At 39.7% G+C, this 26369-nt stretch overlaps 1 protein-coding gene across 2 annotated transcripts in view; it reads right to left on the bottom strand.

Moving 5' to 3' along the window:
* Positions 1–26369, bottom strand: part of GPM6A (glycoprotein M6A) — a 256929-nt gene that overhangs the window by 217888 nt on the left and 12672 nt on the right. Inside the window, exon 1 of one of the 2 annotated variants that reach the window (XM_070364151.1) lies at positions 1962–2010. The exons of the other annotated variant lie outside the window; for it this stretch is intronic. The gene's annotated coding sequence lies outside the window, so the exon portion shown is untranslated. Of the gene's footprint in view, positions 1–1961; positions 2011–26369 lie in introns of those variants that run through there. 2 annotated transcript variants of the gene reach the window in all.

Genomic DNA, 26369 nt, shown 5'->3' with positions numbered 1-26369 from the left:
TGCCATGTGAGAATACAAGGAGAAGATGGCCATCTGTGAATCATAATCCGGGCCCTCACCAAGAAATCAACCACGTTGGCACCCTGACCTCAGACCTCCAATCTGCTGAACTGCATGGACTATCACCCAGTTTATGGGATCTTGTTGTGGCAGCTGACAGATACACCTCTTCTTGCTCCACTTTCTCTAGACCGATTTTAGAAAATTTAAACTAGGGAATTTTGATTATTCCACTAAATCTTATACAAAGCATCATTATGACTCAAATACAGAATTCACTCACATGGATTAACTGCAGAGGAAAGAAGAAACAATTAACTAAAAGAAAGAAGACTTAAAATTGTGACCTACCCCTTCCTTTTGCTCAGATGATAAAGACTCTGCCTGGAATGCAGGAGACCCAGGTTCGATCCCAGGGTTTGGAAGATCCCCTGGAGAAGGGAATGGCAAGCCACTGCAGTATTCTTGCCTGGAGAATCCCATGGACAGAGGAAGCTGGCGAGCTACAGTCCATGGGGTCACAAAGAGTCGGACAGGACTAACATTTTCACTTTCCTTCCTTTTGCAGGAATCTTGAAACATTTGCCACAAAGGTATACTATGGGTCTGTGTCACATCAAGTAAAATAAAAATATCGATACTATAATAATAAGTTACCAATTGCTATTAGAGTAAGTTAAGGACAGTTATTCAGTTCAGTTCAGTTACTCAGTTGTGTCCGACTCTTTGCGACCCCATGAATCACACAGCATGCCAGGCCTCCCTGTCCATCACCAACTCCCAGAGTTCACTCAGACTCATGTCCATCGAGTCAGTGATGCCATCCAGCCATCTCATCTGTCATCCCCTTCTCCTCCTGCCCCCAATCCCTCCCAGCATCAGACTCTTTTCCAATGTGGCCAAAGTACTGGAGTTTCAGCTTTAGCATCATTCCTTCCAAAGAAATCCCAGGGCTGATCTCCTTCAGAATAGACTGGTTGGATCTCCTTGCAGTCCAAGGGACTGCCAAGAGTCTTCTCCAACACCACAGTTCAAAAGATCAATTCTTTGGTGCTCAGCCTTCTTCACAGTCCAACTCTCACATCCATACATGACCACAGGAAAAACCATAGCCTTGACTAGATGAACCTTTGTTGGCAAAGTAATGTCTCTGCTTTTGAATATGCTATCTAGGTTGGTCATAACTTTCCTTCCAAGGAGTAAGCGTCTTTTAATTTCATGGCTGCAATCACCATCTGCAGTGATTTTGGAGCCCCAAAAAATAAAGTCTGACACTGTTTCCACTGTTTCCCCATCTATTTCCCAGTCCACTAAAGATCCTTGAAAAAAGGCAATAATTCCCTGAGAAACACTAGACACTTCTTTTCGAGCAAGAAGGCTGCATTTGGTGGGATGTGTATCTGTGAGGATGGGGTACTTGTCGTCTCTTCTCCCGCAGTTAACTTCCTCTGCACAATTAAGGAATCAAGAAACTGGCTCCTAGGAATTCCCTGGAGATCCAATGGTTAGGACTCTGCACTTCCATTACAGAGGGCCCAGGTTTCACTCCCGGCTGGGGAACTAAGACCCTGCAAGCCATGCAGCACAGCCAAAAAGAAAAAAAAAAAGACAGCTCCTCCTAAAATGAACAGATAATCCACAGTTTCATATAGTTCCAAATATCATAAAATATTTTCAGAAGAAACCTGAGAAGTGAAAAGATTTTAGTGCTTTCCTATAATTTCAATCTGCTTACAATGAAAAAAATGAATTAATTTTTTTAACAAGGGGGAAATATTTTTAATTCAAGTTATATAAATTTCATATCTGATCTTAAAATTATCTCTGGCACATATTTTGTGTTAAAAAAAAAAGTTAAGCTGTTTTCTTGTTGTTTAATCTAAGAAGATAAATAATCAAGTGCTACTAGACTGAGTCGTACCTAGTACTCCCTGTCTCTTCTTATCAAGAGCTGAGCTTACCAAAGATTCCTTGGAACTGGCAAAGAAACAAGGGCGTCTCCTCTGGCTGGTCCTTCCAGAATCCTTCACCAGGCTGATTTCAAGCACACAAAGAAGATAAAGTTGAACTGGTAGGCTTCCTCATATCTGCTCATTCCGCACATTTAGTACATTCCTTGAGTAGCTGGTTTTGAAAAAAGCTTATTTAAAAATGATCTGATTTTGTGCATTAAGTTTTTTGGATGATATCCCATGAAACTTTTCAAACAGAAAAAGTTCTTGTAGCTTTGTGAGCTCATGTACCATGTTTCTAGTGAATTTTTAAAATCCAGGAGTGGAAGGAGACAGTTATTGGTAATCAGTTCATATACAAGCTCCACTGAATGACAAACGATTTTGTAAAGAAAAAAAAAAAAACCCTGAGAAAATCTTAAAAGCATACAGAGTTCACCATGAAGAAAAGTAATTCCATTTACAAGGAGTATCAGAGGGGAAAAGATTCAACACGTTTTGACAAAGTTAATATATTTGCTTTCTACAGTACTGTGGTATTTTCACAGATCTCTTGTCCATTCAAACTCAGAAATCTAACTATATCATTAGAAAAGAATAAATAAAATTAGATTACCTAGGGGTCTGACAGAGCTCTAATGAGATTTAATAAATGTTTATATGTATTCGACTTTTATTCACATCATTTTAATCACTTTACAAATTAAATATAATTAAAAGTACCATTGATACTTGAGTCAACGAAATTCAAGCATATAACAATACTTCTATATAACCAGGAGGTAGATTTGAAATATGAAAATAGGACTACAACACTTGGAGAATTATTCTTAATTTTCAACAAAATGCAAATACTCCAAGTTCAACCACAAATTTCAAAGCAAGAAACTGCAAAATAATTTCTGGTCATTGAAATGTGTTTCAGGAGTGGAAAAAATAGCTTCTGGAGTTTTTGGATACAGATCTACTCTCAGAAAAACCTAGGACACTCTGCTACAGTCAACAGACTAGACAGTGCTCACCCAAGTATTTTTGGCTGTGATTAAGTGGGTGTGTTAGGGGTTGGGGGGAGGTGGCAGAGGGGGCTGGAATGGGGAGATGAGGGCACAAAATCTTCACTTTAGTTCAGAGAAAAAAATACTACTTTAAATGGCACATGGTAGTTTTAAATGCCTTTCCCCCGTCGTCTTAAATGATTACCAGCAAGAATCCTATTATTACATCAAAAATTACCAACCATAAATTCAACTATGTTAATATCCAAACTATTGAAAATATGTCACATCAGAAAGTTGAGCTCTCAAAATGGAAATATGTACCAGTGTCTCCAATAATGTTTAATTAAGAACATGATGTTTACAAGGAATTTTTTCTTTCCTATGAATATTTAGAAAAAACTTTTTTAAATTATTATTTCAGGCTTCTGCTACCGTGAATGCCACCCCTTCCAAAAAGCTTGAAAAAAGAGGTTCTCCTCTCCACCAACTAGAATTTACTACTCTCCTAGGTAAAACATTAATAAGTGATGGAAAACTTTCATCTCTCATCTTGCCTACTGATCTCACCATAGGACAAAAACATGTTTCTTTCCCAAGATGACTATTTGTCCAACCAACCCTTGGAGCAAGCAACCCCTTCTATTTTTAATATTTTTTTAAATTTATTTTTAATTGAAGAATAATTGCTTTACAATATCATGTTGGTTTTTGTCATATATCGATCTGAATCAGCCACAGGTCTACATATGTCCCCTCCTTCCTAAACCTCCCTCCCACCCCATCCCACGCCTCTGGGTTGTCCCAGAGCCCTGGTTTGAGTTTCTTGAGTCATACAGCAAACTCCCGCCAGCTATCTGGTTTACATATGGAAGCATGTATGTTTCTGTGCTGCTCTCTCCATTCGTACCACCCTCTCCTTCCTTCCTCCTGACAGTGTTACATTAAGTCATTCTCTTTTTACATATATTTGCCTGGAATTTTCAGTAGGACCAGCAAGTGGAAGAATCATACACCACGAATTCTTTTGCTCTTTAGTTACAGTAGTTAAAGGCAAGTGACCACAAAAACGGTGCCCCCAAAGGAAGCCATTATTATGGTGTCAACCCATTACTTTCCGATTACTGATTACAACAAGGATCTAAGGCTCTGCTTTGTTTCAGTTCAGTTTGGTTGCTCAGTCATGGCAGACTCTGCGACCCCATGGACTGCAGTACACCAGATTTCCCATCATCAACTCCCAGAGTTTGCTCAAACTCTTGTCCACTGAGTAGCTGATGCCATCCAACCATCTCATCCTCTGTTGTCCCCTTCTCCTCCTGCCCTTAATCTTTCCCAGCATCAGGGTCTTTTCCAATGAGTCAGCTCTTTGCATCAGGTGGAGTATTGGAGTTTCAGCTTTAGTATCAGTCCTTCCAATGAACACCCAGGACTGATCTCCTTTAGGATGGACTGGTTGGATCTCCTTGCAGTCCAAGGGACTCTCAAGAGTTTTCTCCAACACCACAGTTCAAAAGCATCAATTCTTCAGTGCTCAGCTTTCTTCACAGTCCACCTCTCACATCCATACATGACCACTGGAAAAACCATAGCCTTGACTAGACGGACCTTTGTTGGCAATGTAATGTCTCTGCTTTTCAACATGCTTTGTTAGGGTAAGTATTTTTCTAAGAAAAAATTAAAATTCTTCTACTTAAGCAACATAGAACTAGGAATATTTAGAAAGTATTAGTTCATTCACCTATCCCACAAACATTTTTGAGTGCCTCTTTTCACAAAATACTTTTGTGAGTGCCTTTCCAGAGTCCATGAAATCATATAATAATTTGGACAGTGACCCATCTTTTCCACTAATGAGTCCAGTCCTGTTGTGGTACAATGCCCAAAGAAAACAGAAATCCCCTCATCATGCTGCTGCTGCCGCTGCTGCTAAGTCGCTTCAGTCGTGTTCGACTCTGCAACCCCATAGATGGCATACCACCAGGCTCCTCCATCCATGGGATTTTCCAGGTGAGAGTACCAGAGTGGGCTGCCATTACCTTCTCTGCCCCTCATCATGAGAGCTAAATAATGGGAAGATTCTCTTTTGACCATGGAATATGGCATGCAATCTAAATATCTACAATTCTGAATTGTATCAAATAAAGAAGGATATTAAGGGTAAGGAGATTTCGTTTTCTACCAACCTATTTCCAGAATTCTATAGTTTTTGCAGCTGAAAAACCTATAAATATACAGTGTTGGAACCCCTGTTATATCATGACAATTTTCCACAGAGAAGTAGTCTAAGAGAATAATAATTTGTGCACTAGATGTGGAAATGGCTCAGGAAATAGCACTTTTAGAAATCTAAATTTATATCCGCTTTAAGACATATAGTACAAAGGGTTGGGGAGAGAGAAAATTCTAACCACAGCAGGAGCAGCCAAATGGCTGCAAAGCAGAAATAGAGTAGAAATTTAATTGATCCTTCCTTTGATTGCCATCATTCTTAGTTAACATAGTAATGTTTCTTTCTTTACTACAACACACTACACAACTTTGAAGCCTGCAGGACAACATGGCAGATGTATGATGTATACTACCAAGGTGAATGTTAAAGGGGATTTGCAGTATTAACCCACCTGGTTTAAAATTATCTTTTTTAAAAGTCATGATGAACACTGGCAGCAGTGAAAGCTGGGGGATAAAAAAAGTGTGCAATTAATTTTCCTTGGCTCGTCTTTCCAACCTAGGATGTAAACTGACTCCTCCCAGAGAGGCAGTATAGTCAGGAGCTTCACTAATACGGTAGACTAATTTAGACAGATGATCCTTGGAGAGGGAGTTCCTTGGACAGCAAGGAGATCAAACTATTCAACCTTAAAGGAAATCAACTCTAAATATTCATTGGAAGGACTGATGCCGAATACTTTGGCCACCTGATAAGAAGAGCTGACTCACTGGAAAAGACCCTGATGCTGGGAAAGACTGAAGGCAAGAGGAGAAGGGGACAACAGAGGATGAGATGGGTGGATGGCATCACCAACTCAATGGACTGAGTTTGAGCAAACTCCGGGAGATGGAGAAGGACAGGGAAGCCTGACATGCCGCAGTCCATGGGCTCTCAAAGAGTCAGACAGGACTTAGTGACTGAACAGGAACAAAAAGTCACAGGTTTACATTTAAACTTTGGAATGGAAATAGAGTTGGCATACAATATTAAGCTGGTTTCAGTGTACCACATAGTGATTCAATATTTGCATACATTATAAAGTGACCACCATGCTAAGTCTAGCGAGTATCTGTCCCCACACAAAGCTATTAAAACATTATTAACCACATTCCTCCTGCTGCAACTCACATCCCTGTAGCTTACTTGCTTTACTCCTCTTGTAGCCTTCAGCTATTTCACTCGATCCCCATCCCTCTTTCCTCTGGCAGTCATCAGTCTGCTCTCTGTATCTACGAGTCTGCTTTCATTTTGCCTTGTTTGCTTGTTTTAAGATTTCACACATAAGTGGAATCAAACAGTACTTGTCTTTCTCTGACTTCTTTCACTTAGCACGATACCCTCTAGGTTCATCCGTGTTGTCACAAAGGGCAAAGTTTCATTCTTCTTTATGGTCTAATAATATTATGCTGTATATTTGTGGAAATACTCTGTGAAAACGGACAGATGCTTCAAATAAGGGTTTGCCTCATGCTCCCCAGAGAACTGGCTGTTAAACACACACCACCGTGCCACTGTGGTCACAGACCCACGTGGGCTGCAGCCCTATCAGTCTGAGGGGACATGGCTCATACAAAACCCAGTGTTGTACCACGTAGACTGGAAGGGTCTTGTTGAGGATATTTTCAACAAATTTTAAAAACTGTTCTTGGAGAACGCACTGGCCAAACTTCTCCCTTATATACCAGAAAGACACAAGTTCTGGCTTGTTTTTATCCTACGGACAAGGATGTTCACGTATCTGCATCCCTTTTGTATTGGACATTAGAAAAATTAGGCACAATTTGTAGGATACACATTTATAGGATTTGATGAAATGTGTGTGTGTACATACATACACCTTGCTTGAGAATCTCACCCAGCTTCACTTCATTTTTCAAAATTGAATTCCTTTTGCTCTGGTTCCACTTTACCATTTTTTAAATCTCATCTTTCTATTTCTTTGTTTACATTTAGGAATTTATATATCTCTGCAAGGTACCAACACTTTCAAAATAATGTTTCAAATAAATGATTAGGCTGCATAATTTGACTGTCAGATACAAAATTATTTCTTATCCAAATAAAAAATTTTAATTACTTAGGCACAGATTCCATGAGAGAGGAAGCTATTCCCCAGCTAATCTGTAGACAAAGGTGTTTAATGGATTAGGCTTGGCTAGAAGGTTGATCAAGTCAGCCTCTGATGAACCCATCCTAATTTTTAAATTTTTAAATATTCAACTGAATAACATATTCTTAAGGAATGTAATGCAATTTTAATCCCATTTTATGAAAGCAAAAATACACATGAAACAGGTGATGGGGAGAATGAGGACTATTTGGTACAAGTAGCAGAGTGATGGTATTTGCTTATTCTCTATTATAAATATGAGAATAAAACATTTCATGTATGCTAGTGTGTATTGTCAGGGGTTACTTCATGATATCTTAGTGGGGAAAACATACAGAAATGACTCAATGGCCCAGACTAAATTAACACCTACTGAAATATTCTTAATAATTGTTCATATAAAATAGGAAAAAGAGGGAAATGGAAAAAACATACTCTCCACCTGAAGGGCTTGACAAAAAGGCTAGCTTTTACAGAGCATGCAGCTTTGAAGTGTTTAGAACTGAATCATCAGGTTTTCAGTCAGTCAGTTTAGTCACTCAGTCGTATCCGACTCTTTTGCAACCCCATGGACTGCAGCACTCCAGGCTTCCCTGTCCATCACCAACTTCTGGAGTTTACCCAAACTCATGTCCATTGAGTCAGTGATGCCATCCAACCATCTCATCCTCTGTAGTCCCCTTCTCCTCCTACTTTCAATTTTTCCCAACATCAAGGTCTTTCCCAATGAGTCAGTTCGTTACATCAGGTGGCCAAAGTATTGCAGTTTCAGCTTCAGCATCAGTCCTTCCAATGAATATTCAGGACTAATTTCATTTAGGATGAACTGGTTGGATCTCTTTGCAGTCCAAGAGACTCTCAAGAGTCTTCTCCAACACCATAGTTCTAAAGCATCAATTCTTCATGCTCAGCTTTCTTTATAGTCCACCTCTCACATCCATACATGACTACTGGAAAAACCATCGCTTTGATTAGACAGACCTTTGTTGGCAAAGTAATGTCTCTGCTTTTGAATATGCTATCTAGGTTGGTCATAACTTTCCTTCCAAGGAGCAAGCATCTTCTAATTTCATGGCTGCAGTCACTATCTGCGGAAAGTCTGTCATGTTTCCACTGTTTCCCCATCTATTTGCCATGAAGTGATGGGACCGGATGCCATGATCTTAGTTTTCTGAATGAGTTTTAAGCCAACTTTTTCACTCTCCACTTTCACTTTCATCAAGAGGCTCTTTAGTTCTTCTTCCCTTTCTTTCATAAATGTGGTGGCATTTGCATATCTGAGGTTCTTGATATTTCTCCTGGCAATCTTGATTCCAGCTTGTGCTTCATCGAGCCTGGCATGTCTCATGATGTACTCTGCATAGAAGTTAAATAAGCAGGGTGACAATATACAGCCTTGACGTACTCCTTTCCTGATTTAGAACCAGTCTATTGTTCCATGTCCAGTTCTAACTGTTGCTTCTTGATCTGCATAAAGATTTCTCAGGAGCCAGGTCAGGTAGTCTGGTATTCCCATCTCTTTCAGAATTTTCCACAGTTTATTGTGATCCACACAATCAAAGGCTTTGGTGTAGTCAATAAAGCAGAAATATATTAAGCTACCAATGGTATTTTTCACAGAGCTAGAACAAATAATTTCACAATTTGTATGGAAATACAAAAAAAAACCTCGAATAGCCAAAGCTATCTTGAGAAAGAAGAATGGAACTGGAGGAATCAACCTGCCTGACTTCAGGCTCTACTACAAAGCCACAGTCATCAAGATAGTATGGTACTGGCACAAAGACAGAAATACAGATCAATGGAACAAAATAGAAAGCCCAGAGATAAATCCACGCACATATGGACACCTTATCTTTGACAAAGAAGGCAAGAATATACAATGGATAAAAGACAATCTCTTTAACAAGTGGTGCTGGGAAAACTGGTCAACCACTTGTAAAACAATGAAACTAGAACACTTTCTAACACCATACACAAAAATAAACTCAAAATGGATTAAGATCTAAACGTAAGACCAGAAACTATAAAACTCCTAGAGGAGAACATAGGCAAAACACTCACCGACATAAATCACAGCAGGATCCTCTATGACCCACCTCCGAGAATGCTGGAAATAAAAGCAAAAATAAACAAATGGGACCTAATTAAAATTAAAAGCTTCTGCACAACAAAGGAAACTATAAGCAAGGTGAAAAGACAGCCTTCAGAATGGGAGAAAATAATAGTAAATGAAGTAACTGACAAACAACTAATCTCAAAAATATACAAGCAACTCCTGCAGCTCAGTTTCAGAAAAATAAACAACCCAATCAAAAAATAGCCCAAAGAACTAAACAGACATTTCTCCAAAGAAGACATACAGATGGCTACAAACACATGAAAAGATGCTCAATATCACTCATTATCAGAGAAATGCAAATCAAAACCACAATGAGGTACCATTTCATGCCAGTCAGAATGGCTGTGATCCAAAAGTCTACAAGCAATAAATGCTGGAGAGGGTGTGGAGAAAAGGGAACCCTCTTACACTGCTGGTGGGAATGCAAACTAGTACAACCACTATGGAGAACAGTGTGGAGATTCCTTTAAAAACTGGAAACAGAACTGCCTTATGACCCAGCAATCCCACTGCTGGGCATACACACCAAGGAAATCAGAATTGAAAGAGACACATGTACCCCAATGTTCATCACAGCACTGTTTATAATAGCCAGGACATGGAAGCAACCTAGATGCCCGTCAGCAGACGAATGGATAAGAAAGCTGTGGTACGTATACACAATGGAGTATTACTCAGCCATTAAAAAGAATACATTTGAATCAGTTCTAATGAGGTGGATGAAACTGGAGCCTATTATACAGAGTGAAGTAAGCCAGAAAGCAAAACACCAATACAGTATACTAACACATATATATGGAATTTAGAAAGATGGTAACGATAACCTTGTATGTGAGACAGCAAAAGAGACACTGATGTATAGAACAGTCTTTTGGACTCTGTGGGAGAGGGAGAGGGTGGGATGACTTGGGAGAATGGCATTGAAACATGTATAATATCATATAAGAAATCAATCGCCAGTCCAGGTTCGATGCACGATACAGGATGCTTGGGGCTGGTGCACTGGGATGACCCAGAGGGATGGTATGGGGAGGGAGGTGGGAGGGGGGTTCAGGATGGGGAACACATGTATACCCGTGGTGGATTCATGTTGATGTATGGCAAAACCAATACTAGGCAAAAGTACTGGAGTGGGGTGCCATTGCTTTCTCCGTTAAGTAATTAGCCTCAATTAAAATAAATAAATTTAAATTAAAAAAATAATTAAACAAATAAAGCAGAAGTAGATATTTTTCTGGAGCTCTTATGATCCAGCGGATGTTGGCAATTTGATCTCTGGTTCCTCTGCCTTTTCTAAAACCAACTTGAACATCTGGAAGTTCACAATTCAGGTACTGTTGAAGCCAGGCTTGGAGCATTTTGAGCATTACTTTACTAGTGTGTGAGATGAGTGCAATTGTGCAGTAGTTTGAGCATTCTTTGGCATTGCCTTTCTTTGGGATTGGAATGAAAACTGACCTTTTCCAGGCCTGTGGCCACTGCTGAGTTTTCCAAATTTGCTGGCATATTGAGTGCAACACTTTCACAGCATCATCTTCCAGGATTTGAAATAGCTCAACTGGAATTCCATAACCACTAGCTTTGTTCATAGTAATGCTTCCTAAGCCCCACTTGACTTCACATTCCAGGACGTCTGGCTCTAAGTGAGTGATCACACCATCCTGGTTATCTGGGTCATGAAGATCTTTTTTGTATAGTTCTTCTGTGTATTCTTGCCACCCCTTCTTACTATCTTCTGCTTCTGTTAGGCCCATACCATTTGTGTCCTTTATTGTGCCCATCTTTGCATGAAATGTTCCCTTGGTGTCTCTAATTTTCTTGAAGAGATCTCTAATCTTTCCCATTCTGTTGTTTTCCTTTAAGGGGGGCAACAAACGAAGATGTAACTCACTGAATAGATGAACTTTACCCATCACTAAGCCTCTGATCTGACCATCTGTTTCCATTAACTCTTCTCCAGCCTGTTGCCCCAACCTACACCCACATATGGAGCAAAACTTCTGTGCTTCACAGTAAGCTTAGTGCCAAGATAGATATCAAAGATGCACAACAGGGCACCTTCCCTTAAGGAACTTCATTCATTTATTTTCATTGAACATATCAGTCCATCAGCCTTGACTTTATACCTGTGTACCTGTGTATACCTTTATACCTATGTACGTAACATACTACAAGATGATCAAGGTGCTCAGAAGCAATAGTCAGTTCCTTCCCAGAAATGACCTACAGCCTGGTTGAAAAACCAAATAAAAGAGTTTTTACAACAAACTGAAAATTGTGTGGCAAAGAGGAAGAAGAAGGCTGGACACAGCAGCCAAACCAACTAGGAGGGGGATCAGAGGGAAGTCGGCGTGACGCTAATAATCATAATGACAAAGCTACTCTATAAGCATTTACTTTGCCTCAGGTATGAAGGTCAGAAATAAGTTTTAGGGTGACCATGTACATAAAGACCCACAGGACTTGTCCAGTAATAGAAAGAGGCAAGGAAGATACTTTTGCTATCTTTTGCGGAGTTCTGCAGAATTCAAGAATCCTAAGAGTTGTGTGCCAATGCGCGTGCATATTTTTGTTGTGCATGGGATATATGGCAAGTAGAAAGGACTTCAGGAAGACAGGAAGCCACGGGGTAAACACTGCAGAAAGTTTCCAGATCAAAGCATAGAGCAGTTTAGCAGGTCTATTCTGAGATTAACTGCATGAACAAAGTTATGAATGTAACAAAGTAGGAAAACAATCACCAATGGGAAGATAAACCTCTACAGAGATTCTTCTACACAGTCTCAAACAGAAAAAGAAAATATTTTGAACAAAATACTGACGAACACTTAAATAAAAGTACAGAATCCCTTTTGGAGTTAAGTCTTAGGGTAACCAAAAATATAAGAAGCAGCTCATGCTTTCAGTAACTAGAACTATTCCAAAGCAAACTGAATTTGTCAGAGTGTCTTTTCCCTAATACCACGTGAAACCTGAACAACATCAAATAGCATCTCTTAAAAATGCAGCACAGAATCAAAACCAAAACTGTTACATGTTGTTATAAAAATTTTCCAGATTCATAAAATTTAAAGCAATGGGTTACATCTATGTGCTAATTTTCTGCAAAGTCAAAGAAATTTATTTGTCCTGTGTAGATCTGCACTCAAAACAAATGAAATATACACACAACCTAATTTTTGTTTGTGCCTGCAGCTGTGAGAACAGCAAGGTAACTTGTGATCCTGGCCTGTGACTACTGACTCTGAATGCGAGATCACTGTGTTGTTTGTTCATTTCCTATACAAAGTGAGTTGAGTCAAACAAAACACTTGAATGGTATCCTTCACTTTCAAAGTTCTTTTCAAATGATGGCCACTTAAAGAAATGAATGCCTCCTCGGAGTTTAGGAAACCATTGTCTATTGAGGCAAATTTACTGTTCTACTTTGTAGGATTGGGTTTCAGGTGTAAGAACTGCAGTTGTGCTTGAAATGTATTTTCAAAGACACTGTCATGGAGAACTATAAAGCAGCTTTCAAGTACTGTTTCCAAATACATTTGCTAAGTGATAGGGCAAAGTGTAAAACAATGGCCAAAGCTCTACTCTAAACAGAGATGTTGGTCTTTTTCTTTTTCTTCCTTTTCCTGACCAGAAAGACAAGCTTCCACAGATCTCTGGAGAGCTTTGCCTCTGGTCACTCCGAGTGTATATTAGCAGTCCATTAAAAGCTTGCATCCTGATCATATCTTAAAATGAACTGTGGGGGTATCTGCTTATACTCGTATTGTCTGCTTTGCCACAGCACTAGGGTTCCCGAAAGGAGGCAAGGTTTCCACTAGAGGAACGCTCTCTCATTTCACCCACAGAGCCACAGCCGCCCAGAGATTGCTCCATCACAATGAACTTCACTTTGGACAAAAAGCCACTGTGCTCCATTTTTGCCTCCGTATTTGTAATGACTAGGATTTGTCTTCGGATCCAATCACAAGCTTGCACGTGAGGTGAAGGAATGCAGACTGTCCCTGGCATCTGAATGTATGCTACATTTGCTTAGAATTTGCAGCTCCAAGAAAAGGCTTCCACTTAACCTACCGTCACCAGAACAAGACAGTCACAGTACAGGGCAGCAGAACGCCCCAATCGGCCGACGGAATCAATCCAAGTGTCAAAGAGAGATACTGCTGAAAGGAAACATAAAAACAGATAAAATGAACCACTTTCAAAATGTCTGGACAGATGGGGACTGAGAGTCCTGGGGAACTCTACATTCACATTCCATGCACAGTAATGTCTCTGTCCTCATAGCACATAGTGTAATGGTCCAGACGTGATGGGTGCGCACAGCACAGCCAGCCTCACACACTGTGACTGGATGTGTAGCAGGTTACCTCTGCACGATTGCCATTCCATAACCTCTCTCCACCCAGATATGATCCTCAACACAATCACACACACACCCCAGACACATCACATGTGCACAATTCAGTGATTGCTATAATTATACCAGTTTACTCAACATTATCTAAAAAGAAGATAAGAGAAGAGGTGAACGTCAGAATGTTAGTAGCACTGGAGACTTGGGGCTCGGGCTGGTTCATTCACTACAGACTCATGGGTATGTGCAACGCCTTTTAAGACTAGACTTTGCTGCCCTGTGTGGCCACAGAGTCATTGATTAAACCTCGGATATATTCCTGCCTCACCACCCCACACACACAGAGTCATACAAAGTTAGTGAATTAAAGCAAGAATTTTAGCGATAACATAGAGGAAACATATACACTACCATATGTAAATCAGAGAGCCAGTGGAAATTTGCTATATGGTGCAAGGAGCTCAACCTTGGTGCTCTGTGACAACCTAGAGTGGCAGGAAGGAGTGGGAGGTGGAAGGGAACCTCAAGAGGGAGGGGATATACATCTACCTGGGGCCTATTCATGTTGATATGTGGCAGAAACCAACACGGTATTGTAGAGCAATTATCCTCCAATTAAAAATAAATAAGCTTAAAAAAATGGCCAATCACCCATCCAGGAGAGTTCTAGATAGTTTTAAATGAATGCAGGCTAAAAATGCAAATCCTGAGACTCTGAGTCACTGTCCTCTTTAATTATAAACAACATTAATTAGGAAACTACTGCCAGACATTGTTCTAGGCAATGTATACATTCAATTTTCTGCAATTATTATAACAACACTATGAGATAGAAACTACTATCCACGTCCCATTTTAGAGAGGAGAAAACTGAGGGGCCAACAGGTAAAGCAGCCTCCCCACTGAATATCACAAAATCACCACCAAATAGTCTACTTTAGAATTCAAAACCACCCTGGTTGATTTTCTTAAATAAGCTCCTGTTAAACCACATAGATTGGCACCAATATGTTCCAACTAAACCTTTTTGTAAACCACATGGTCAGACTTGGGGTAAGTTTTCAAATAGTTTGAACACAATAATATAAACATTTTAAAAGTATAATCTAATTCTAAATATAGAATTTAGCCATTTTGTGATGAGTCAGATACTGCTTTGAAATCTTTCAGGGTTACCATAGGATCTAGCAGTCACACTCCTTGGCGATTACCCAAAGGGACTGATAACTTACACCCACACAAAAGCCTACACACAAATATTCATGGCAACTTCATTCATAGTTGCGAAAAATGAAAGCAATCAAGATCTCCTTCAACAGGTGAATAGATAAATTGTGGTATACCCATACAATGGAATATTATACAGCATTAAAAAGCAACAAGCAAGGAAAAGATAAGGAGGAATATTTCTCTTAGATGCATATAAGTTAAAGAAGTCCATCTGAAAAGACTACATCATTATATGACATTCTGGAAAAGGCAAATGTGTGGAGACAGTAAAAGGTCAGTGGTTGCCAGAGGTCTAGGGTGACGAAGAGAGAGATGTATCCATGGAATAGGGGACTGTTACTGTCTGAAACTATTCTGTTTGAGGTTATAATGGTAGCTACCTGTCTATGCATTTGATAAAACCCAAAGAACACGCAATACAAAGAATGAACTCTAGTGTAAACTCTGGACTTGAGCTGATAATAAGGTATCAATGTTGGCTCATCAATTATAACAAATGTACTAAATTAATGCAAAACAGTAATAATATCAGAAACCGTGTGTCTGAGGAGGGATGAGGGGATAAGTATAAACTCTTACTTTCTGCTCGATTTTTCTGTAACCCAAAAACTGCTCTAAAAATACGCTTATTAATATTTTCAATAAATGCCACAGAACAGCACACAGCGATGTTCTGAAGATGACTGCCAAGTTGTCTCAGTCGTGCCCATCTTTTTGAGACCCCATGGACTGCAGCCCACCAGCCTCCTCTGTCCATGGGCTTCTCCAGGCAAGAATATTGGACTGGGTGGCCATGCCCTCCTACAGGGGATCTGCCTGACCCAGGGATGGAACGCTGCATCTCTTACATCTCCTACACTGGCAGTCGGGCTCTTCACCACTAGGACCACCTGGAAAGCCCTTTTGAAGATGAGCAATTATTAAGTATGAAAAATAAAGCCATCAAATTAGTTTTACTCGTGAAGCCAATTCAGCAATAGCTTTCAGATATTATTGTTCTTTACAACACAATGATACTGAAATATTCCACTGTGTCCTTCCCTTTTCCTTTTTTTCCCTTTTTCATCAAAGAAAACTTTTCCTACCGAAAAATATTTGGCAAATTCTCTGGAAATAAAAGTCTTCTGCTCATGTACTTTGCCACCTCATGATAAACAAGTTTGTTTTCACCGGAAATCTGCTTTGGGGGCTTTTGCAAAAACACACCACACTTGTGCTTTCTAACAGAGAAGGAAACCGAAGGTTGGAGGTCACATTCTAGTTGCAGTGAAAACACGGGCCACTTGGCTGCTGAAAGCTTGGCAGTTTTCAGAACTACAATCAGGAGACTCTTGATGGAAAAGAAAACATAAAGAAATCAGGAAAAATGAAGAAAAATGCTAGCAAACAGTAGCAACCGACCCTGCAGTATAGTTCTTGGTTCGTTTTTATGTTTGTGGATGCGTGTGTGTGTGTGTGTTTTCACACATGCATCCACTGGGAAACGTTTATTAAATAGGGAGCTAAAGGAAATACACACAAAAGCCGCTGGGCATGGTTTCTTCCCTCTTTGAAAGAAAAACCCAATTCGTTCTAAGCTTATTTCTTTTCTTATTCAAATTAGATTTAAAGGGTCATAGGCAGGGTTGTGGAGCTTATCACCATCACAAGTGAAAAACAAGTCCAAGAAAGCCTTATCTTCAAGTCACAAGAGAATTCCCTTGTGCTGAAATAAAAGGTCACGTTAAAAGGCAGCAATTGTAAGAAACACAAGATTCTATGTCCTTTGTCGCCCTTAACTCAAATGAGTAACCTGTGGGAAGCATCTTCCGAAAGGCAGGTCCACTGCACTACCCGGCTGTCAGCATCAGCTGACACTCACAGCCTTTCCAAGATGCAAGAGCAAGGCCTGGAGGACAAAGGAGCCGGCCAGCGCCTGGAGTCACGTCCTGCTGCTGACCAGCACGGGGCACCCCTGGGGAATTCAGCAGGAGTCCCAAACACAATACAGCCTTAGTGAGCAAAGTCAAGGAGGCAGACCCCAGAGAGAGTCCACTTGCTAGAGAAAGCCTGCTTGTCTTCAGCATCCATCACCTTCAAGGATTTATCTTCAGCTCAACTTTATAATACAGAACATGTTCAGGTTTTCTGTAGCCCCAATATCTCAGCAACTCGGATTAAAACTGGCCCTCCCCTGCTACCAACTCCGATGAAACCCTGTCCTTCAGGGCAGCACTGAGCTGTACTTTCCCTTCATCTGCTATGAAAACACGGTCTCTTTAAAGGAGCCTGCACTTGCCTTTAGGTTACTACTCACTTAACCCAGATAAGCCTGTTCTCTGAGTCACATTTATTTTCAAAGCTCAACTCAGACAAGGAAATAGGGTAGGTGTGACATGCCTAAATAATGTGTAGATATGTGTTTAAAAAAATTCATCTCTTCCATATAAAAACGAGGACCAAACACACTCACAAAGACATCCCACAACGCCTCTCCCCAGTCAACCTCCTCTCCCCTCTAGACTTCCCCTCTCAAGAGAGAAAGCAGAACAGGATGCAACTAACAAGAGAACCAAACAGAAAAGGGCTGAAGATGGACACGGTAATAAAAGAGATAGTACAGGGAAAATAAGGGCCAGAAGCCTCTGACTGAGGCTGTCTTCCCCCTTTTTTAAGGTTTTTGACATAGAGCACTTAATGGATTTTTCCAGAAAAATGAAAGTGGGGTAGTGATGGTGTTGAAATCAGCAGTACGGTATGGCTACAATTTACAGACTGTGTCATTTTGTGGGGTTTTGGAAAGAGAAACAAATAGAGATAAAAATTACATCTTAGGGAAGTCAGTTATGAGTTCTCTGGACTCTGGGTGGTGGAAACAAGAGTTACTTCCTGGGCAAGACAAGCACAGCCGCACTGCTGGGGGGTGGGGAGGTGGGAGGAGCCAAGCACCCTGTTCCCTACTTGAAAAATATTTCCAGTCAGAAGAGAGTCACGTGCAGTGTAACTGACCTAAATTCTCCCTGCTGCTACTATTCATTCTCCCTTCCTTTCACATCATGATTCCCTGCATATGCTTTATTCTCTATCAGTTCATTCAGAGAACCCTAGCTTTGCTTTAAAATTTATTTTAAAAGCCACAGTGTTTTTAGATTTGTATCAGATGCAGCTACTAAGCTCTAGAAATTTTGTTTCAAACTTTCTTGAGCCGGAAATGCATTCACAAACAACACAAACAAGTATTGTATACTGGAATACCTCTGCTTGTATTGTTACTGCTACTAACAATAAAACATACAGAGAATCTGCTCAAAAAAAATTTTATCTGCATTAAGATGCAAGATTTTTGATGATGGTTAAGTTCATGCCAGTAATTATTTCTAGCAAGATCCACAGACAGAAACAACAACAGCAAAAAAAAAAAAAAACAAATCCTGAACATGGGATTTTAAAATATGAACGTATTCACTTGCAAACTGTTTTCCTTTACCAATAATCCTTTTAAATTTTCTTTGAAATCTCTGTTATTGAAAACTGTCAGTTCAAAACTTTTTAAAAATGACATGGGATTTGTTGAAGAAAAATCTGGAATCCACACTGCCTAGGCAGAAAAAAGCAAATGAAAAAATATCTCCCTAAAACCTTCCATAATTTAAGAAAGCAGAACTGGTGTATGTATGTCTATATATTCTAAGAAATGTGGCCTTTGCATTATTGATACTCAGTATAATCCCTGTGCCCAACAACTGTTGAATGCATAGCTGTGAAAATGAAAACCTCTCGGGTAGAACAGATGCCTCCGTTATTCCCTTTGCTCATCTGAAAGATGAGTATAAATGTTTCTTCACAGCTTTTCTTTACTTATTGGAAGTCTACAGGGACTTGAATCTCAGACTCAAAACCTCTCTCATGTGGTAATTCTATTTCCTTCATAACATATTTTTTGTTCAAACTAGAAAAAAAGCAGAACAGTTCATTACTCTTCAAAAGTGCTTTTATCTTGAGCTGAGACGAAAACCGTCTTCAGCTGATTATACATACTTCTCTGTATACATACTTCTCTGGACACAAGTATACATACTTCTCTGGACACAAGCCTCCACTCAACATTATCTTCAGAGGCAAGTATGTCATAGGGTAAATGGTGCTGGTCAAGGACGCATCAGAACATCTCAGACTAAACCGTGGCTTCCATCAACCCTGAAAACATCCATGTTCTCACAAGAGTGGAGCCTTGCTCAAGGATTCACAAAGAGGAAGAGAAAATATGGTATCAAAGATAACAGCAGAGAGGCTTCTCCTGTCTCCACGAGGGAAGTCAGTGTGGTTAGAGGCTGAATGACAGCAGGAAGACCTTGCTCTGCCTTTGATCAGCTGCATCACTTTGGGCAAGCCTCCTGGCATCAAGCCCTATGCTACAAAATAAGTAGTTTGGGACTACAATCTCCAAAGAACATTTATAGCTCTCATAGCTCTAGGATCTAACTATCTATATTCTATAATCTGATATTTAAAGAAATTGCTCCCTGATAACACAGTGGAAAATTAAAATACAGGACACTTCCATTTTCTTTGTTTCTGGGCTTTTTTTAGCCTATGCTAATACCTCTGCTTGATTTATTCTCACTTTTTTGTGTGTGGTTTGACACACTCCTTTCCATTCTTCAAACCCTTATCCAAAGTTTCCTTTATTGATAATGAAGGGAAAATGAGTCATTCCCTTCTCTATGCTGGGTAGCAGCTACCTCTGTTAATATTGATAATATCATGAGCAAAAATATCTATAATCCTTATACATTATTATCTTTGGGTACTGCTGCTGCTACTGCTAAGTCGCTTCAGTCGTGTCCAACTCTGTGCGACCCCATGGACTGCAGCCTACCAGGCTCCTTCATCCATGGGATTTTCCAGGCAACAGTACTGGAGTGGGGTGCCATTGCCTTCTCCCATCTTTGGGTACAGAGGGCAGTAAACAGTGTTAGGCTCAACAGAAGTGCACACTGAGTCACAGTGGAATGAATGGACTATCACATGACTATCATCTCTGACTATTAATGACACCAATACAATGTCTGTGAAGACAAAATGTGTACATAACAGTGGACAGCCATCTCAAAATGATGGTAAAGCACAGAAACAGACAGTGAAAGAAATATCACAGCAAAATTAACAGGACTTACCTTTATACATAGAGAAGCTTCTAAAGTTACGTCAAGGATTATGTACATACATATATACAACAGACTATTACTCAACCATTAAAAAGAATGAAATAATGCCATTGTAGCAACATGAATGGAGCTAGAGGTTGTCATATTAAGTGAAGTAAGTCAGAGAAGGAGAAACATTATGATATCCCTTACCTGTGGAATCTACAATGAAATGATACAAATGAACTTATTCACAAAAACAGACAGAGACTCATAGTCCAACTCTCGCATCCATACATGACCACTGGAAAAACCATAGCCTTGACTAGCTGTATTTAAAATGGATAACCAACAAGGAGCTACTGTCCAGCACATGGAACGCAGCTCACTGTTATGTGGCAGCCTGGATGGGAGGGGAGTCTGGGGGAGAACGGATGCATGTATTTGTATGGCTGAGCCCCTTCGCTGTTCACTTGAAACTATCACAACATTGTTCACTGGTTATACTCCAACATAAAGCAAAAAGTTTTTTTAAAAAATTTAAAGGAAGATTAGACAACATTGGGACTATTGAGCCATTAGGCAGTGCCCATTCCAGGTCTTCATACCTAAAGCAATCCAATTTCAACGAAGTTTACCCCAGGAGGAAAAGTTTAGTCTTAAAAGAAAAACCTGCATGATCCAAGAAAGATTTCCCTTCCCCTGAGGTCCCAAAATGAATTTCACAGAACCTTAGAACATGGCTTTGCTGCTTGTGCTGCTGTTGTTTTCAGGGCCCGTTTCACTGAAGCCGTGATTGATGTGATCAAATCAAAAATAGGCAGAAAACCTACAAACTATCACAGGGAAGAAAGTGAAAGTGAAAATGTTAGTTGCTCAGTCGTGTCCAACTCTTTGCGACCCCGTGGACTAGAGCCTGCCAGGCTCCTCTGTCCATGGAATTCTCCAGGCAAGAATACTGGAATTGACTGCCTTCTCTAGGGAATCTTCCCAACCCAGGGATCAAACCTGGGTCTCCTGCATCGCAGGCAGATTTACCTCTGAGCCACCAGGGAAGTAGATCACAGGAAAAAATAAGTCAATTAAAAGGGTCAAGTAAATAATTAAAATCATTTCTGACTCAATCATACATGTTAATGAGATCTTGGGGCAGGATGAATCAACGAAATTTTCAGTTAATCCCAAACAATTAATTGCAATTTAAAAAAATGACTGCTCATTCCTCAGAATGGTGGTTCTGAAAGAACACTGGGAAGGTCTGATTCAGCTCCTGTGCCCTCCCTCTGGGTGGAAGTGCTAACGAGCCATGGAATGGCTACAAGGAGGCCAGGGAGATGGAACAGCAAGTGTCTCCCAGCTGCGCCACACAGGAGATCTTACCACTCCTGCTCATGCTGTGTGGCCTCTGCCTTCCAGCATGAAAACCGCCTGTTGAGTAGACCCTTCATTCTGTCTTGTACCTTTCAGATTCACCCTGCGCAACTGTGACCGTGTCAAACCCCTGTTTAAAACCCTCAATGGCTCCATGTTGCTGTCAGAATAAAACTGAAATGGACCAACATGACCCCAAGGTCTGTGCCACGTGGACCCCACTTCTTCCTCCAGACATCACTCCTTTCATGCTATCTTTATACACCAGTCTACTACACTGAGCTCCCCGAAGTCCACAGTCTCCCAGGTCCCCACCTTCAGCCTTCATGCTGCTGCTGCTGCTGCTGCTGCTAAGTCGCTTCAGTCGTGTCCGACTCTGTGCGACCCCATAGACGGCAGCCCACCAGGCTCTGCCGTCCCTGGGATTCTCCAGGCAAGAATATTGGAGTGGGTTGCCATTTCCTTCTCCAATGCATGAAAGTACAAAGTGAAAGTGAAGTCACTCAGTCCTTAGCGACCCCATGGACTGCAGCCTACCAGGCTCCTCCGTCCATGGGATTTGCCAGGCAAGAGTACTTGTCTAGAATTCTCTGCCCCTCCACGACACATCAGCAGTGGGACAGGCGCTAAGAAGTGGCCACTGGTCCACGATGCTTGCATCTGAGTAAGTCTGTCCAGCACAAAACTGAGATAAAATGCCCCCTTGGAGAGACCAGCTAAGATCTTGTTCTCTAAGATCACTATCAGTAGCGAAAGAACTAACATTTTCAGCTCCATCTCCCAGAGCATTTGTCTTCCATCCAAACTTGAGTGACAAATAAGGGTTATGTTTTACTGGATTCTGTCAAATATTGATGCCTGAGCTGCAATTATCTACTTGTGTTTCTCCCCCATCAGTTCGCGAATATCTGTGATACCACTAACCATGTTTACTTCCACCATCATTATATTTTCAGCTCCTAGAAGACCGCCGGGCACACAGTAGGTATACAGTGTCTTTCAATCAATATTTATTTAGTGAGTAAATGAATGAAAAAACAATATCACAACCCACACTCTTCAGCATTGCATTAATGCCTCTAGAGGTTCAGTTCTTATCAGTTTCTAGCCAACTCTTTAGAAATAGTTAAACTCTTAAACTGCACATGAAAACAATAATTTTTATTTAGTTAATTTATTCTTTGATCTTAGGTTACTGTTTACTTTTATTCAATGAAAAGATTTATTAGTCAAAGATAAAGTAATATAATTAGAGTTACAGAGTCTTAGTACTTTATTAGTTGTCTATCCGGAAAATGAACTATGCAAAAATCATACTAAATTGATTTCTGTATAAAAGGTGCTGAGGTAATTTAAAATGATTCTGATTCATTCACTGAGGTATTAGAAATAGAAGATGTTTCTTTCCAAAACCATGATAACAGTTGCTTTGAAGCCCTCACATGCACTAAGAATTAAAACAGGCTATTCACATTAGAAAATTCAGTGATTTATACTTTTTAATTCAGTCATCCAATTTTAATAAGTTATCTTAAGATACTTTACACTGATGTTTTTCACCAGTTTGGGGGTTTTTAACTTAAGTTTCTAACTCACTGTCTGTGGTTAATAATATGATGTCTCTCAAACTAGTTTCTTATGTCAAAAACATCCTTTTGTTCACTGAAAGCAATTAAATAAACCAAATGTTATAGTAGGACATTGCAATCCAGAATCAGAGGTATGTACCACACAAACTCAGTAAGTAAAGTTTTACAACAAGGAGCACCAATTATTACAGAGGCTTGACTGTGTACAGGTAGAAAGAAAAGTAATGTGGTAGTAAGCTCCATTGACTGAATCCTGCCACGAGTCAGGGACTAGGCATTCACACAGAACCCACTGCTTCTTCTCATCATTGTGACCCTACGAGTAATGCAGACCTGCCACAATGAGAAGCTACAGCTCAGAGAACACCAACACGTTACAAAACTGCATAACCAACAAGTAGAAGTACCTAGACTTAAACAAAACAAAACAAAAAAGAATTGAATAACATTCAAAAAATAAATATAAACTCCTGCATTCCTTAATATGGTTGGATATGAGGACATTTACCTAATGAACCACTGGTTCCTTAAAAATCATTAAATATTCTGCAAACTAAAAGACTAATATGCTAATATATTAATTGAAATCAGTTTTAAATACTTAAAATAATCTTTGGATAAATGATTGATAGACAAATCAAAGAAACAGATTTTTAGAACAGCTTGAATAATTAGTGACCAAAATTAATCACATCTGAGACAGAAGAATTCATCAAAGTTAGACTTTACAATATGACATGACTTTGCCAACAAAGGTCTGTCTAGTCAAGGCTATGGTTTTTCCTGTGGCCATGTATGGATGTGAAAGTTGGACTTCGAAAAAGGCTGAGCGCCAAAGAATTGATGCTTTTGAACTGTGGTGTTGGAGAAGACTCTTGAGAGTCCCCTGGACTGCAAGGAGATCCAACCAGTCCATTCTGAAGGAGATCAGCCCTGGAATTTCTTTAGAAGGAATGATGCTAAAGCTGAAACTCCAGTACTTTGGCCACCTCATGCCAAGAGTTGATTCATTGGAAAAGACTCTGATGCTGGGAAGGATTGGGGGCAGGAGGAGAAGGGGACGACAGAGGATGAGATGGCTGGATGGCATCAATGACTCGATGGACATGAGTCTGAGTGAACTCCGGGAGTTGGTGATGGACAGGGAGGCCTGGCATGCTGCAATTCATGGGGTCACAAAGAGTCAGACACGACTGAACTGAACTGTATTATAATAATCAGAATGTGCTAATAATGGAAAGTTCAACCATGAATTGAGAAAATTTTCATATCTTCAATATTCCTACATAATAAAAAATAACCACATAAAACCAAGTGTTTGTAGTATTTTATTTAGTATTCTCTCTTGAGAGTGCTAAATGTTATTAAATAAAATAAGCAACTTACTGCAATGCTTTGAATTTAAAATAAACATTAAAAGCCTTATTGCTCTTTAATAATATCTTGGAATGAGGGGTCTAAAATTTGCTTGATGAATGCATTCTATACAGATGGACTTCATATGTTCTGATTTTTAAGATCATCCCTAGACATCTTTTGAGCAATGTCTTAATCTTTACTCTAGCTTATTCCTAATACTATGTCCTAGCCATAAAAGCCATAGCTAATCAGTTTATCCCTAAGAAAACACATGACTACACTGTGCGTTGGTTTTGAAAAATAAGCACCAAGGGCTTCCCTGATAGGTCAGTTGGTAAATAATTCTCCTGCAATGCAGGAGACTCTGGTTCGATTCCTGCGTTGGGAAGATCCGATGGGGAAGGGACAGGCTACCCACTACAGTATTCTGGCCTGGAGAATTCAGTCCATGGGGTCGGACATGACTGAGCAACTTTGACTTTCACTTCCTTTCATCCACAGTTTCCTGTATGATAGACTTAAAAAAATTACGACTGAAGACTTAGTAAGACAAACTTACTTTTACAGTTTGGTTTATATGTGTGTATGTACACACTCACATATGTTTATATGTATTGAGTATTATCTCTTAGTCTGACATTGTTAAATTATTTTAATATGTTGTTGTTGTTGTTGAGTCACTCAGTCCTGTCTGACTCTTTTGTGACCCCATGGACTGTAGCCTGCCAGGTTCCTCTGTCCCTGGATTTCCCAATCAAGAATACTGGAGTGAGTTGCCATTTCCTTCTCCAGGGGATCTTCCTGACCAGGGATCAAACCCGTGTCCCCTGCATTAGCAGGCAGATTCTTTACCACTGAGCCACTAGGGAAGCCCTTTATTTTAATAGATTTTTAATAGATTGTGTCATTTATTCTTCTGAACTTCAGGTAGTCCAGGGTATTATTATTGTGTGTACAAATAACAAATAAAATAACTAACTGAAGCTCAGGGAGTTCAGATCACCTTTCCAAAGCAGTGACTCCAGGAACTAAAAACAGACTTCTCTAAATCAAAAAATGCAAAATAGTGCCATGAATTTGCCATGAAAGTTTATTTATTCAGATTTACTTAGAAATTAATGAATTGGAGAATAAAAAATTCTATTCAAGTTGATTTCAAAAGTAAAATAACATAAACTTTTTTCCTCACCGTTAACCCATTTGGGAGAAGTTTAAACTTATATGCCTCTAAAAGAGTCCTTATGTCAGGAGAAATTACAAATATATATGACTTGTGAAAAAAGAAAAAAATTATCTATTCATATTTTATGTCATAGTAGAATTTAATACCAAAAATTAATTACTCACCAAATCTACCTTTCCCCAGAAAAATAAAATAATTATAGCTCTTCTCAAGATAGCACGGTCAAGTGCAAAATATCCTGAGTCTTTGTTGAAAATAAAACCCGAGTATTTGCTGTCATTGTAGCAAGTTCAATGAACTTCTTGTTATTGCTGGATATGTTTATCTTTGTAACCCAAGCAATGGTACCCAACAACTTGGCACTTAATCATTTTAAAATTAAAAGATTAAGTCCACTGAAAGCCTAATTATGAAAGCTGGAAGAAAAAAAATGGGGAAAAAAGGAGTGCAAATAATTTCAAGCTTAGTATCCAAATAAACCTTGGAAAGGAATGCTTAATTAACTCTATGGTGTTGTTCTCCAAGAAAAGAATATATTTATTTTCCCTAGGAAATTAAACTTTTCTGTAGTTAGATATTCAAAGACTAAAGAAACTTAATTGAGATTCTTAAAAGATAGTAAGCAGGACTTGTTGCTATGACTCCTACCACCAGCATGCAGCTTAATCAGCACCCATGGCAATCACTGGGAGGAAATGGCTATTTTAGTTCTTAGTTCTACTTCTAAAGATGCAGGGATCAAAACTGAAATTTGACCTAG

The sequence above is a fragment of the Bos mutus genome, chromosome 27 (assembly GCF_027580195.1).
Source record: "Bos mutus isolate GX-2022 chromosome 27, NWIPB_WYAK_1.1, whole genome shotgun sequence".
Lineage (NCBI taxonomy): Eukaryota > Metazoa > Chordata > Mammalia > Artiodactyla > Bovidae > Bos > Bos mutus.
The sequence above is the reverse complement of the archived record's forward strand: the minus strand, read 5'-3'. Positions and strand labels throughout refer to the sequence as shown.